This window comes from Panthera leo, chromosome A1 (assembly GCF_018350215.1).
Source record: "Panthera leo isolate Ple1 chromosome A1, P.leo_Ple1_pat1.1, whole genome shotgun sequence".
NCBI classification, from domain to species: Eukaryota; Metazoa; Chordata; class Mammalia; order Carnivora; family Felidae; genus Panthera; species Panthera leo.
Window position 1 is genome coordinate 161,569,195 of NC_056679.1, and position 15,790 is coordinate 161,584,984.

General features: G+C 35.2%; 1 pseudogene; it reads left to right on the forward strand.

Moving 5' to 3' along the window:
• The first annotated feature begins 967 nt into the window (after nucleotides 1-967).
• The window catches only part of LOC122230299, a 60,926-nt pseudogene continuing 46,103 nt past the window's right edge, over nucleotides 968-15,790 (forward strand).

Here is a 15,790-nt window from a genome sequence, read left to right on the forward strand (position 1 = left end):
CCTTCAAAATCCAAGTTGAAGGTCATTTCTTTGGTGATGCCTTCCTCTGCTAGAATTAATGCTTTGCCTTTTTATGTTCTCTTCAAAGACAATTGACAACACGATTATAGTATTTTTCATTTATTGAGAAAACATTCGAGTACCCATTACAAATAAACTCTATTTGGTACTAAGGGTGCATAGTTGAACAAAAGTTAACCCCTTGCTTTAAAGAAACTTACAATCTAGTTGTGGAGGTAGACATGGAACCATGATTGCATAGCAGAAAAATGTATGACCATACCAATGAAATTTAGCAAAAGCTTGGTTTACAAGTTATAATAATAATAAAACAAAAAATAAAAGATAAAAATATGATTGCAACACAGTGTGGTAATATAAGGATGAAGGTATGCACAAGAGATGGGGTTTTTATAGGGAAGTGATCAAATTGTCTTGGATCTGAGTCAGTTCAGACTAGATAAATAAGACATTTCACTTGGGTCTTGAAAAGAGAGTAATTCACTTACAGTCCAGTTTGTTTGGTATATATTGGCTTCCTCCACCAAAACGCTGTACTCCTTGGGCTAGAAAACATGAGTTCTAATTACCACTGCCTGGCAAGCAAATGGATCAAAAATAAAATGGCTAGGGGCTCCAGGGTGGCTCCATTGGTTAAGTGTCCGACTCTTAGTTTCAGCTCAGGTCATGAAGTCACAGTTTGTGGGCTCGAGCCCTATATCAGGCTCTGTGCTGACAGTGCGGAGCCTCCTTGGGATTCTCTCTCCCCCTCTCTCTCTGCCCCTCCCCACCTCTCTCTCTCTTCCTCTCTCAAAATAAATCAACTTAAAAAATAAATTAATTAACTAAAACAGATTTTTAAAAAAAACCAACTAAACTATAAAAAAGGGAAAATAAGGAAAATGCTGAGGTGAGGGCACCTATTTATTAGGCCCAAGACCTATGGTGAGGCCCTTTTTCTACTAGTATGTCCCTGTCCTCCTTGAACATTGGTCCTCTGGAGGACCCCAGCCATATAGAATTCATGTAAGTTTCCCATTTAGGCTTTGCTTTTCTGGGCAGCAAGAATTAAAAATGGAAACTTTCTTTTTCCTTCATCACAGCATGCCTTTTATTTCTCCCAGAAGCTTTGTCTTGTGTTCTATAACAGCTAATCCATCTGGGAGATTCCTGCCATTCATTTATTACCCACACAGCATATCTGGGTTTAAAGCAGGTATCTACCACAAGGTACTCAAAACAGTGGTCTCACTATTTTCACATATCATAGCAGTTCAGTGGGGACAATATGGTAGAACAGGAGGACCTCTTGATGCAAATAAAAATTTTTTTAAAGCTTGATGTGATATTTACTGATTCAAAAAAACTTTATTTCTAGTGTTCAAGGAAAAAGGACAGAGAAGTATAGTGGTAAATATGTCTCCAATCTGAAAACAACCAGTTTTGTCCTCTGTGCTTCATCTTCAAATACCTTCCAACATAACCTGTGCATTCTTCTAAGAGTCTTTATTATTATTAGTTTCCAAAAACAGTTACTTTCATACTGACTCTCCTATCACCCTAATGATTATTGATCTCAAAAATAATGGCCACATTTCAGATGCTATGCTAGTCACTTTAGTCACCACATTTACTAAATACAGAACTCGTAAGGTGTGTGTCTTGTCCCTCTTTTATGGATAGGTAAACTGAAGTTCATTGAGCTGGTCATGTCACATAAGAAGCAGGTGCTTGAAACCAAGTCTACCTAAGTCTGAAATCTTGGGTTATTTTATTACATCACACTACATCCTTAATATATGTGTATAAGATGTGGTATAAATTAGATTCTGTACAGTCATGAGCCAGATATAGGAAAAGTATAATTTTCACGCTATTTGGAGGCAGGTGGAAGAAACCCGATAGTTAAGGAGAACTTTAGACTCTTGCCACTCTTAGTGTGTGGGGAGGAAGGTTGTGAAGATGAAGGCACTGTTTGTAAAGGCAAGTTTTTGTAGCAATCAGCAACAATTTTAGATACGGACTTCAGATGGACCTAGACAGAGGAGAGCAGTCCCTGAGATTGGTGAGGAGGTTAGGGAGATGTAGGTACAGAAATAAGTTAGAATGAGTCAGTTGGTAAGAGACCCACTAAAGCTTGTTTTTTTTTTTGTTTGTGTTTTGTTTTTTTTTGTTTTACCATCTTAGGCATATTAGATGAGCCAAGCAGTTTTGCTTTTTGAGCAGTGATGGATGACCAGTTAAGAATAATGAATAAAACATATTACAGGGATGATTTGAGATAGATCTTCTCTGGGGAACAGTATAGGTCTTAGGCCATAGCAAACAGGGTCCTTCCTATGGCTTTGAAATATATTTCTGGAAATTTCTAAATCTTCCAGTGCTGGGACATGGTAGGAGAGAGGGAAGAGTTTGGGGGTAAAAGTATGCAGCAATACTATTCTGATATTTGGGCAGGTTCCTGGAGCCTGGCCTGAAACATACATGGGATCTGAACCGATTTTTTACCGTTAGGGTGCTTTCCAACCCTCCACATCCATATCAGACCAGTGGGGTTCAACACATGCCTCAAATAGTTCCAAGATTTGTGCATATTAAGTCATATTGCTCCTTAACCAGACTGGGGTTCCAAGAGGGCTCCTGGGAGGCAGATCACTCTTCTTCTCTAGTACATTTTTTTTTTACCAAATTACTTGAGATCAGAGCACCAGAATGGTACTAGCACACTGATTGAGGGTGAGTCCCATTTACTTTACACAAAGGATAAAGGTACTTTACATGACTGATTGAACAAAAGACTGACATCTAAGTACCACTTCTCTGTCCATCATTCTACAACCTCATGATTAAATCATTATATTTCCCATGGGCTATTAATTTTATAATACATTTTAAAGTCAAATTCCTAGTAAATTCCCGATTCTGAAAAAAAAAATATTTACCTGGCTGAGACTCTGCCAAGCACCAAAATGAAATGCTGGTGTGGTGAGTCCAGCTGCGGAACGCAGAAGGTGGAATCTGGGGACCATTTTTCTGGGCCAGCAACTGTTCTTAAACACATTGTACCTGAGCAGGAGTGAAACTTTGTAGTAGTACAATAAGATAAGCACTACTTGGATGTATCAAAAGTTTTTTCCCCCCTTAAATAGATGGTTTGGAATTGAAATTTGAGTTGAACAAACACTTTTGATATTGCCCTGAAATATATTTCGAGGTTACAGTGACTACTTGTTTTTGTGTATTTCTTTGTATTGTATTTATATCATTTAATATGTGTCTAGAGTGTGTGCTAACAAGATTTAGAGTGTTTCGATTTTTTTTTCTCCTTGGGGGTGGAGGTGGGGAAGGCTTGAATAGAAGACTGAAACAAACAAACAAATCTGTGAAGGCAAGGGTGATGAAGTGCACAATAACCAGCATCAGAAACCTTAAAAGTGCTTCAACAAGGCTGCCTCTAGCCCAAAGTGATGATGTGTATCTTGGGAGCTTTCCATGAGCTCTATACTTTAAGTTTATTGGTGTGGCCCTAATATGAAGGTCACAGTGTGTTCTATAACACTTTCCCAAGGGCTTGGAGTTTTGAATTGTTAATACAGATCCACCCAAATCACAGACTTTTTTCAGCCTGAAAAGTGCATACAGCCCATTTCTGTAAGTAACATTGTCCTATTTTATTATTAGTTATTTCTATTAATCTCTTATTGTTTCTAAATTATAAATTAAACCTTATCAGAGATATATATGTATAGGAAAAATGCATGTATATATAGGCTTCAGTACTATCCAGTTTCAGGTACACAATGGGGGTCTTGAAATGTATCCCCTGTGGACAATGGTGGGGGAGGCGACTTAGTACATAAAATGATTACACACCATGACCAAGTGAGATTTATTCCAGAGAGTTAAGAATGGTTTGATATTACAGTTGTGGTATAGCACATTAATAAAATGAAGGATAAAATCATATGATCATCTCAATAGATGCAGAAAAAAGGATTTGACAAAATTCAACATCCATTTATGATAAAAACCCTCAACAGAGTGTAGAGGGAATAGAATTCAATATAATAAAGACCACATGTACCCGACACGCAGCTGCCATCATACTCAAAGATGAAAAGCAGAAAGTCTTTCCTCTACAATGAGGACCAGATAAGGATGCCCACTCTCACAACTTTTATTCAACATAGTATTGCAAACCAGAGAAATTGCCAGAGAAATTAGGTAAGAAAAAGAAATAAAAGGTATCCAAATGGGAAGGGAAGAAGAAAAATTGTTACTATATGCAGATGACATAATATTATATATAAAAAACCCTAAAGATTTCATCAAAACCTCTTAGAGTTAATGAATGAATTGCAAAGTTATAGGATACAAAATCAATACAGAAAAATCTATTGCATTTCTATATACTAATAATGAACTATTACAAAGAGAAATAAAGAAAATAATCCCATTTACAATTGAATCAAAAAGAATAAAATATCTAGAATAAATTTAGGTAAGGAAGTGAAAGACCTTGAACACTGCCAGACATTAATCAAAGAAATTGAAGAAGACACAAATAAGTAGATATTTCATGCTCACAGATTGGAAGAATTAATATTGTCAAAATATCCAAAATACTCAAAGCAACCTACAGATTCAATGCAATCTCTATCAAAATTGCTATGGCATTTTCATGTAAATAGAACAAACCATCCTAAAATGCATATGGAATCACAAAAGATCCTGCATAGTCAAAGCAATCTTGAGAAAGAAGAACAAAACTAGAAGCATCATGATACCTGATTTAAAACTATAAAACAAAGCTCTAATAATTGCAATATGGTTTTGGCATAAAAACAGCCACATAGACCAATCCAACAGAATAAAGAGCCCAGAAATAAACCCATGAAAATATAGTCAATTAACTTATGACAGAGAGGCCAAGAATATACAATGGAGAAAGGACAGTGTCGTTAATAAATGGTGTTGGAAAAACAGGACAGCCGCATGCAAAGGAATGAAAATGGACCGCTATCTTACACCACACATAAAAATTAAACGAGAATGGGTTAAAGACTTGAATATAAGACCTGAAACCATAAAATTTCTCCAATAGAACATAAGTTCCTTGACATAGGTCTTAACTATGTTTTGTTTTGTTTTGTTTTTTAATATTAAAGCAAAAACAACAAAAACAAAAATAAGTAATGGAACTACATCATACAAAAAACTTCTGCACAGCAAAGGAAATCACTAACAAAATTAAAAGACAACATACTGAATGGAAGAAAATATTTAAAAAATCATATCTGATAAAGAGTTAATACCCAAAATATATAAAGAACACATATAACTAAATAGAATAAAAATGTTTAAAATTGGGTAGAGGCACCTGGATGGCTCAGTTGGTTAAGCATCAGACTCTTGATTTTGACTCAGTTCATCATCTCATGGTTCATGAGATGGAGCCCCATTTCAGGCTCTGCACTGACCACATGGTGCCTGCTTGGGATTCTCTTTCCGCCTCTCTCTGACCCTCTTTCTCTCTCTCTTTCTCTCAAAATAAATAAGTAAACATTTAAAAACATAAAACATGGGCAGAAGATTTGAATAGACGTTTTTCAAAAGAGGACATAAAGATAGCATGCAAAGATATTCAAATATCATTAATTATCTGGGAAATTCAAATCAAAATACAATGAGATATTACTTCATAGCTGTTAAAATGTTTGTTATAAAAATGAAATAACAAGTGTTGACAAGGATGTGGAGAAAAAACATTCATGCACTGTTGTTGGGAATGCAAATTGGTACAGCCAAAGAGTATGGAGGTTCCTCAAAAAATTAAAAATAGAACTACCATGTAATCCAGCAATTCCACTTCTGTGTACTTATTCAAAGAAAACCAAAACAATAATTAGAAAAGACATATGCACCCCCATATTCATTGCAACATTATTTACAGTATCTAAAATGTGGAAACAACTTAAGTATCCAGGGATAAATGAAAACAAAATGGATAAAGAAAAACATATATATGCCTATAATAATATAATATGTAATAATACATATATCATTTATGATAATCCGTATAATATATAATTACACATCATATAATATGTAATAATATATATAATATATGCAATAAAAGATTTCTCAGCCATAAAAAAATGAAATCTTGCCATTTGCAACAATATGATGGAACTTGAGAGTATTATGCTAAGTGAAATGAGTCAGACAAAGAAAAAAACCATATGATTCCTCTTATATGTAGAATCTAAAGTAAATGAAACAAAAATCAAGTTCATAGATACAGAGAACAAATTGATGGCTGCCAAAGGGAAAGGAGATGGAGACTGATTTTTATTTTTATTTTTACTTGAAATTGTTTATATAATAAATAATAATATTAATTCTATGTTGGTTTATATGGCTCACAGAAAATATTAATTTTGAATTAATTAATTAGTCTTCACACCCAGTGTGGAGCCCAATGGGGGGACCTAAATTCTCAATTTGGAAATCAAGACCTGAGCTGAGAGCAATAGTCGGATGCTTACCGGCCAAGATGGTGGAGCCGCATGGAAATTTTTTGTGTGTCTCACGTACATGAAATACAGCCAGACCAACAGTAAACAATCCTGCATACCTAGAAAACTGATTTGAGGATTAACACAACAATCTGTATAACCTGAACCACAGAATTCAGCAGAAAGAGAAAAAAATCATTTTTATTTTCAATTTTTATTAAAAGTATTTTTCTTTAATATTTTTCTACTATATTTTTAAATTTGTGTAAATTTTTTCAATTATATTTTACTTACATCATTTCATTTTAGTCTACTTCAGTGTATTCATTTTTTCAAATTTGCAAACGATTTCCTTTTTTTCCTCTTTTTTCTCATATCTATCAAGACACTTTCAACACCCAGACCAAAACATACTGAGAATCTAGCATTATTTATTTTATTTTTTGTGTTTGTGTGTTTTTTTTAATTTTGGAATTTTAATATTTTTTAATTTTAATATTTTTTTTAATTTTAATTTTTTCTACCTCATTAATTCCTTCCTTCAAACTGATGAAATGAAGGAATTCACCCCAAAAGAAAGACCAGGAAGAAATGACAGCCAGGGACTTAACCAACACAGATACAAGCAAGATGTCTCAACCAGAATTTAGAATCGTGATAGTAAGAATACTAGCTGGAGTCAAAAATAGATTAAAATCCCTTTCTGCCAAAATAAAAGAAGTAAAGTCTAGTCAGGATGAAATAAAAAATGTTATAACTGAGCTGCAATATCAAATGGATGCCATGACGGCAAGGATGGATGCAGCAGAACAGAGAATCGGCAATATAGAGGACAAACTTATGGAGAATAATGAAGCAGAAAAAAAGAGGGAGATTAAGGCAAAAGACCTCTATTTAAGAATTAGAGAAATCAGTGACTCATTAAAAAGGAACATCAGAATCATAGGGGTACCAGAAGAGGAAGAGAGAGAAATTGGGGTAGAAGGGTTATGTGAGCAAATCATAGCAGAAAACTTTCCTAACCTGGGGAAAGACACAGACATCAAAATCCAGGAAGTACAGAGGACCCCCATTAGGTTCAACAAAAACCGACCATCAACAAGGCATATCATAGTCAAATTCACAAAATACTCAGGCAAGGAAAGAATCATGAAAGCAGGAAGGGAAAAAAAAAGTCGCTAAGCTACAAGGGAAGACAGATCAGGTTTGCAGCAGACCTATCCACAGAAATTTGACAGGCCAGAAAGGAGTTGCAGGATATATTCAATGTGCTGAATCAGAAAAATATGAAGCCAAGAATTCTTTATCCAGCAACTCTGTCATTCAAAATAGAAGGAGAGATAAAAACTTACCCAGACAAACAAAAATTAAAGGAGTTTATGATCACTAAACCTGCAAGAAATTTTAAGGGAGACTCTCTGAAGGGAGAAAAGATGAAAAAACATAAAAATAGAAAACAAATAAATAAAGACCAAAAGCAACAAAGGCTAGAAAGGACCAGAGAACACCACCAGAAACTCCAACACTACAAACAACATAATGGCAATAAATTCATATCTTCCAGTACTCACTCTAAATGTCAATGGACTAAATGCTCCAATAAAAACACATAGGGTAACAGAATGGGTAAGAAAACAAGATCCATCTATATGCTGTTCACAAGAGACCCACTTTAGACCTAAAGAGGCCTTCAGATTGAAAATAAGGGGATGGAGAACCATCTAGTATGCTAATCGCCAACAAAAGAAAGCCAGAGTAGCCATACTTATATCAGACAATCTAGATTTTAAAATAAAGACTGTATCAAGAGATGCAGAAGGGCATTATATCATAATCAAGGGGTCTATCCACCAAGAACACCTAACAATTGTAAACATTTATGCACTAAATGTGATAGCACCAAAATATATAAATCAGTTAATCACAAACATAAAGAAACTCATTGATAGTAATACCATAATAGTAGGGAACTTCAACACCCCACATACTGCAATAGACCGAACATCTAATAAAAAAAATAAACATGGAAACAATGGCTTTGAATGACACACTGGACCAGACGGACTTAACAGATATGTTCAGAACATTTCATCTTAAAGCAGCGGAATATACATTCTGCTCCAGTGCACATGGAATGTTCTCCAGAATAGACCACATACTAGGACACAAATCAGCCATCAACAAGTACAAAAAGATCGAGATGATACCGTGCATATTTTCAGACCACAATGCTATGAAACTTGAAATCGACCACAAGGGAAAATTTGGAAAGGTAACAAATACTTGGAGACTAAAGAACATCCTACTAAAGAATGAATGGGCTAACCAAGATGTTAAAGAGGAAATTAAAAAGTTCATGGAAGCCAATGAAAATGATAACACCACAACCCAAACCTCTGGGACACAGGAAAGATAGTCATAAGAGGAAAGTATATAGCAATCCAGGCCTTCCTAAAGAAGGAAGAAAGATCTCAGATATAACCTAACCTTACACCTTAAAGATCTGGAAAAAGAACAGCAAATAAAACCTAAAACCACCAAAAGACAGGAAATAATAAACATTAGAGCAGAAATCAATGCTATTGAAACCAAAAAATCAGTAGAACAGATCAATGAAACCAGAAGCTGGTTCTTTTAAAGAATTGACAAAATTGATAAACCCCTAGTCATTTTGATCAAAAAGGAAAAGGAAAGGACCCAAATAAATAAAATCAAGAATGAAAGAGGAGAGATCACAACCAAGACATCAGAAATAAAAACAATAATAAGAGAATATTATGAGCAATTACGTGCCAATAAAATGGGCAATCTGGAAGAAATGGACAAATTCCTAGAAATATATACACTACCAAAACTGAAACAGGAAGAAATAGAAGATTTGAACAGACCCATAACCAGTAAAGAAATTGACTTAATAATAAAAAATCTCCCAAAAAACAAGAGTCCAGGGCCAGATGGCTTTCCAGGGGAATTCTTCCAAACATTTAAGGAAGAGTTAACACCTATTCTCTTGAAGCTGTTCCAAAAAATAGAAATGGAAGGAAAACTTCCAAACTCTATGAGGCCAACATTACCTTGATTCCAAAACCAGAGACCCCACTAAAAAGGAGAACTATAGACCAATTTCCCTGATGAACATGGATGCAAAAATCCTCAACAAGATATTAGCCAACTGCATCCAACAATACATTAAAAAAATTATTCGCCACAACCAAGAGGGATTTATACCTGGGATACAGGGCTCGTTCAATATCTGCAAAATAATCAATGTGATTTATCACATCAATAAAAGAAAGGACAAGAATCATATGACCCTCTCAATAGATGCACAGAAAGCATTTGACAAAATACAACATCCTTTCTTGATAAAAACCCTCAAAAAAGTAGGGATAGAAGGATCATACCTTGAGATCATAAAATCCATATATGAATGACCCAACGCTAATATCATCCTCAATGGGAAAAAACTGAGTGCTTTCCCCTTAAATTCAGGAACAAGACAGGGATTTCCATGCTCACCACTGTTATTCAACATAGTATTGGCAGTCTTAGCCTCTGCAGTCAGACAACACAAAGAAATAAAAGGCATCCAAATCGACCAGGAGGAGGTCAAACTTTCACTCTTCACAGATGACAAGATACTCTATATGGAAAACCCAAAAGATTCCACCAAAAAACTGCTAGAACTGATTCATGAATTCAGCAAAGTTGCAGGATATAAAATCAATGCACAGAAATCAGTTGCATTCCTATACACCAACAATGAAACAACAGAAAGAGAAATCAAGGAATCGATTCCATTTACAGTTGCACCCAAAACCATAAAGTACCTGGGAATAAATCTAAGCAAAGAAGTGAAAAACGTATACACTGAAAGCTATAGAAATCTTATGAAAGAAATTGAAGAAGACACACAAAAAAATAGAAAAATATTCCATGCTCCTGGATAGGAAGAACAAATATTGTTAAAATGTTGATGCTACCCAAGTAGTCTACATATTCAATGCAATCCCTATCCAAATAACACCAGCATTCTTCACAGAGCTAGAATAAATAATCCTAAAATTTGTATGGAACTAGAAAAGACCCCAAATAGCCAAAGCAATCTTGAAAAAGAAAACCAAAGCAGAAGGCATCACAATCCTGGACTTCAAGTTATGCTACAAAGCTGTAATCATTAGACAGTATGGTACTGGCACAAGAATAGACACTCAGATCAATGGAACAGAATAGAGAACCTGGAAATGGACCCACAAATGTATGGCCAACTAATCTTTGACAAAGCAGGAAGGAATATCCAATGAAATAAAGACAGTCTCTTCAGCAAGTGGTGCTAGGAAAACTGGACAGTGACATGGACAAGAATGAACCTGGGCCACTTTCTTACACCATACACAAAAATAAACTCAAAATGGATGAAAAACCTCAATGTGAGACAGGAAGCCATCAAAATCCTTGAGGAGAAAGCAGGCAAAAACCTCTTTGATCTTGGTTGCAGCAACTTCTTACTCAACATGCTGGAGGAAGGGAAACAAAAGCAAAAATGAATGATTTGGACCTCATTAAAATAAAAAGCTTGTACATGGCGAAGGAAACCATCAGCAAAACTAAAAGGCAACCAACAGAATGGGAGAAGATATTTGCAAACAACATATCAGATAAAGGGTTAGTATCCAAAATCTATAAAGAACTTAGCAAACTCAACATCCGAAAAACAAATAATCCAGTGAAGAAATGGTCAAAAGACATGAATAGATACTTCTCCAAAGAAGACATTCAGATGGCCAACCAACACATGAAAAGATGCTCAAGTTCAATCATCATCAGAGAAATACAAATCAAAACCACAATGAAATCCCACCTCATACCTGTCAGAATGGCTAACATTAACAACTCAGGCAACAATAGATGTTGGTGAGGATGCAGAGGAAGAAGATCTCTTTTGCACTGCTGGTTCGAATGCAAGCTGGTTCAGCCACTCTAGAAAACAGTATGGAGGTTCCTCAAAAAATTAAAAATAGAACTACCCTACGACCAAGCAATTGCTCTACTAGGTATTTTCCAAGGGAAACAGGTATGCTGTTTTGAAGGGACACATGCACCCCAATGTTTATAGCAGCACTATCAACAATAGCCAAAGTATGGAAAGAGACCAGATGTCCATTGATGGGCGAGTGGATAAAGAAGACATGGTATATATATACAATGGAGTATTACTTGGCAATCAAAAAGAATGAAATCTTGCCATTTGCACCTACATGGATGGAACTCAGGGTATTATGCTAAGTGAAATTAGAGAAAGACAAATATATGACTTCACACATGAGGACTTTAAGATACAAAACAGATGAACATAAGAGTAGGGAAGCAAAAATAATATGAAAACAGGGAGGGGGACAAAACACAGAAGACTCTTAAATATGGAAAACAAACAGGGTTCCTGGAGGGGGTGTGGGATGGGGGATGGGCTAAATAGGTAAGAGGCATTAAGGAATCTACTCCTGAAATCATTGTTACAATATATGCTAACTAATTTGGTTGTAACTTAGAAAAAAACAAAAAGAAATGAGTCAGATGCTTACTGACTGAGCCAGCCAGGCACCTCCTGAAAATATATTTTAATACATACCAATGTATGTAAATATATATATATATATATATATATATATATATATATACACACACACACACACACACACACACACACATATATATCTAATGCTTGTTTTAAGCATTAGTTACCAATATTATATACATATATTATATATATTATATATATATATAATATATATATAGTATGCCTGTTTAGGCATTAGTTACTATATATTTAGTTATAAATTTGTTATTTTATAATTATATTTTATGTATATATATATATAAAGTACCCGTACCTTCTCTGGGCATTAGTTTTACTTACCTACCTCCTATAAGCATTAAAATTTGTAAGGACTAGGTCAACAAAAAGGTCAACTAGGTAAAAAAATCAAACTAGTGTGAAGTATAAGTGAAGTAGTTGAGTGTGAATATTTAGTACTCCAGTACATGGATCACTACATGTTGAATGAATAAGGTCCAGTGGAGAGTTGAATTTATGGGTAATTTAGTTGTACTGATACTATGTTCTAGGAAATTTGAAAATAAGGAAATCTACAGGTTGAAATATTAATGATATTAACCATTTACATATATTACCCACTGTTAATGATCTTTTTTTTTTTTTTTCAACGTTTTTTATTTATTTTTGGGACAGAGAGAGACAGAGCATGAACGGGGGAGGGTCAGAGAGAGAGGGAGACACAGAATCGGAAACAGGCTCCAGGCTCCGAGCCATCAGCCCAGAGCCTGACGCGGGGCTCGAACTCACGGACCGCGAGATCGTGACCTGGGTGAAGTCGGACCTTTAACCGACTGCACCACCCAGGCGCCCCCCCACTGTTAATGATCTTAACCAAAAAGGTATTTTTTTCTAATGCATCAGAAGTTATCATTGTCATCTAACAACATGATCAAAAAATGATTTTAGGAGCATAAATAAGCGAAATTGTAGACTAGTAGGAATAAGATGGATTGACCTGTGGGAAAGGGGTAAAATCTCCATAATTTTTAAGGTAAAGTAGTCAATCCAATTAACAATCACTTCAGAGTCTTTCTTTTGAGACCAACTTCTTTATCTTTAATCTGACCTTCTCCCTGAGTGTTTGTGTCTAAATTGTTTACTGATACCATGCCCGATAAAGGTCACAGTAAATATGACCTACTTCATATTTTACATCATGCAGGTCTAATGTTTCTGACCAAACCCCAAAGGAATGAATGTTAGTCACAGAGTTCAGCATTAGGAAATAATTGAATTTGTCTGACTCTGCAGTATAAAATGATTTGAAGGACAAAGAGGACTAGTAGTCTGAAAGGCTAAGTCAGAAAGAGAGGAGTGTTTTGAGAATATTATTTTTCCCCAGAGAAAGCCATACTTCTGTAGACTGTTATGTGAAATACATAGGCAAAGATCTTATGCCAAACAGAGGATAATATTCATAGTTTTATCTTAGTTTTCTGGACATTTTAGAAAAATTTATTCCAACAGGGGTGGGAAAGAACAAGGGAAAAGTGAGTGACTGTCTTTAAATAAATGAGCTGAATGCACGACTTCTTCATTGTTAGTTTGCAAGTAGTGTAACATTACTTTAAGATAAAGTCAACCTGGGACTGTGTAGCTTTATGGAAAAATAGTTATGGCTACAAAATTATGAGGTTAAAATAAAAGAACTTTTTGATTTTTCAGAATATCACAAACTTGAACAATTTTTACCAGCTTCTAAAATGTTTTGAGCATGTATTATGCTCCAAGCCCAATTTTAAGCATCTTAGATGTGCTCTCTTAATCTGTGCTCTCTTACTACCCCATTGATGGAGGTACAATTTTAGCCCTCTTTATTGGAGTAGAACCTGAGGCCCAGAGTCTAAATAGCTTTCCCAAGACCGCACAGCTAGTTGTAGACATGGGATGTGAACCCAGGATTTGAATCTCAGGCCAGGTGCCTTCCTCACTGGTTTCTGACCCCTAAGTCTGGAACTTAACATTTTGCCTTCGCTGCATCTAGAATGCCTGAGAAACACTTCCCTTCTACATTTAATTAATATTGCAAGAGCCAGAATCAGTCTTAGAAGTACCTCTGAAGTGAGGTGTGAAATCTGCTCCTCACTTTTTGTTTTACCAATGTAGAAACAGGGCCCACACTCACAGTCTCACACTGAGGTAAGTGTCCGAGAAGGAATTAGGACCCACGACCTAACCTGTGTTTCAATGTTTCGGTACTCCCAGTGGTCTCTACACTGCATCAACTCGTATTTCTTGACTGTTGACTGTTTTCCAGGCACTGTGCAATATTATTCGCTTCATCTCATCACATTTCCTCTCAAAATATCATGCATCTCTTCAAACTTGCTGCACTTTGATGCTTCATTGGAAATCCTCCCTTCATCAAAGAATAGGAGCCACATTTTTAGACCTACCTTTTTTAGAGCAGTCATCAGAGTGGGTGCATTGTAAATGTAGGTGGATTGAGAAGTCATTGGAAGGAGTCAGATGAGGCAGATTGACACACACATCCCCTTCCTTTGACGAGCTTACAGTAATTTAGCTGAGATTCAACTTGATCCTCCTTGTTTCAATCCATTTTCTTGCCTTTTTCTCACTATACCCTCATTTTCCCCCAAATGATAAAGTTTATCCAGGGTGACTTTTCCATGCTTTAAACGTGTCTCAAAATACTCTTACTAATATAATCATCATGGGGCTCCAACTGTCCCAATTTGTTTGCGATGAGTGTTTCTATTCTTATAATATTATGAGTTTTCCATACTCCCAAATAGAATAGAAACTGTCTAAAAAATTATTGTAATGGCTTTATATATTTTATAAATATGTTATAAAATTGAAAAGCCTAGATAGACTCTTAGGTCTTCTTTGGTAGCAAAATATCTATTTGTATTATTGACTTTTCCTTGATTTGTTTATACCTTGAGGAATAATAGTCTGAAGGCTAAGGCTGAAATGCATTTATTATTATTAACTGAAGAGCAGAATGAATGCACTTTGACCTTAAAGTATAAAGTAATAACAGCAATGTGAAGAAAGCATATTGTCATTGTTAGTGGAAAATTATATTGATGTAGGTATTAAAAGGTAATATACTTTTTTTCCACAAGATTTTATTAAAGATCAACCTTTTTGAAAACAATCCTAAAAGCACCCTTTGGACTTTCTTTGTTATTCTCTTTGTTACCTTTACAAGGTTCTTCCAGAAAGTACCGATTTTATTTTAAAGTTTTAATCAATATTTCACACAGTGAAATCTTTTTCTCTGACACAATGAGTTATCAAAGCATTTTTTTTCTTCCCGAGACAGCAGCTTTGAGCTGTAACTGACGATAGATCTTGTGGATACTGTCTGTGTCAAGATTAGATCAGACACCATGGGGATTCCTTTTCATGTTTGTAACTCTTAAATCAGCATAAGCAATACACAAATTCTTCCATTCTAAAGGTGAGTTTTCCTCAGTGGAATGACTATTGCTGATAGTATTTGATTTTCATTACTTCAAAAACAAAATAGAACTGTATAGCTGGAAATTGTACCTGAATATATACTTATCTGATTCTCATTTTCTTTGAAGTAGTTGTCTCCAAAAACTACAGTACCATATTCTCCTTAGTATATTGTTTATAGTTTAAATGGTAAATGCAATTAAATATTTCAAGTAAAGTATTA